This window comes from Anneissia japonica, unplaced genomic scaffold (assembly GCF_011630105.1).
Source record: "Anneissia japonica isolate Jap-2015-1 unplaced genomic scaffold, ASM1163010v1 scaffold11969_len152608_cov178, whole genome shotgun sequence".
NCBI lineage: Eukaryota > Metazoa > Echinodermata > Crinoidea > Comatulida > Comatulidae > Anneissia > Anneissia japonica.
Window position 1 is genome coordinate 75602 of NW_022711386.1, and position 1519 is coordinate 77120.

The following is a 1519-nucleotide window of genomic DNA, read 5'->3' on the forward strand; positions in this document are numbered from 1 at the left end:
GGATTCCCGGCCGACATAATTCGTTTTATCGCAATTTTTCTCAAAATTGTCCTAATTTTTAGGAGCAAGATCATTGCAAATGGAGCAACAAGTGTACGTCGGTTGTCCCTACCAAGCAATGTCCCGGATTCGATTTCAGGCCGACGCAATTCGTTTTATTGCAAGTTTTTGCCCAAATTTTTTCTGATTGAAGGGGCAAAATCATTTCGGCAAGAACATTTGACAAACGAATATAACATTTAACAATTGAGGTCCTCGCCGATTATGAATTAATAATTCGAGAAAGGAAAGAAGGCATGGACAGAGAAAACTAGCTTCATTTTCATATTATTTTTCTCGTTTTTTCATAACTTATATTCTAGTTATTGGTGTACGTCAAGGAATTCATCATGGAAAGTGTTTTTCACACAGTCACTAGAACTATTGAGACTTCTGTATAATGCGCCTTATAAATTGATTGATTGATTGATTTACATATTAAGATTAGGTATGAGGTGCGCCTCATTTGTCATTACGAAATTAATATGCTGCGTACGGTACACGATATAGGCGTTTTGCCGATTTAGCGTTGTAACTGCTTTTGTTAATAAGGTGTATGTGAGGGAAAAACGAAATCCATTCTATATTAGGCCTATATAATACAGTAGGCCTAATTGTTAATAAAAGCTATTTTCTTAGTATAGGTCCTACCAGACTCAAGCAATACATTTTGTATGAGGTTGATTGCATTCATTAGTGTGAGAGAAGAAACTCCCGGAAGATCGTTGCTTCGTCCAAGTTCGAAACCTGAGGGTGCACTAGCAAAATAAACAATATTATACATAACACGCAAGCAAACATATAAAGCTCAATCCCGTTCAGATGCACATCACATGGCACGAGGCCTTGAACACCATGTGCAGTTCGTGGTTATCTTGTTCTGAAAACATGGTCAAGAAATATTTGTAGTGTCCGACTGTGCGTGAAGATCAGTTATATAGTCACGGCCTTTATCATCCAAAATACAGGCTGTAGGCCTGTCTTGAAAAATTTGGTCCGGGGAAAAAATCGGTCCGGCGGACTGATTTTGGCCTCATAATTAATTGCCAAATGTAGTCCACATAAGCCAAAATCAGTCCGCTGAAATTTACTTTGCTGTGCTCAGCACACTTGGAAATCTTACGTCCGCAATAGATTTTGGCGAAAAAAACGATTCCTAAGCTTTTACAGACGTGTATATGCTTATCTAGCCAATCACAATGATGTCCCTAGCTAGAAGCCTGAATTTGCATACATCACCCTATCAGTAAGATTGGCATGTCGGCATGTACAGTATTTGGGTGTTTAGTTGATAGTAGAGCCTTTGCGGTTAGTGAACATTGGAATAACAATAAGGAAAGGCTAATGTACAGAGATATATACTATTTGTTATATTTTTAATAGTGTTATTTGCTCATGTATATATTTATGTGTATATATATATAAATATATATATATATATATATGAAAATATATATATATAAGTCTCTTATACACATCT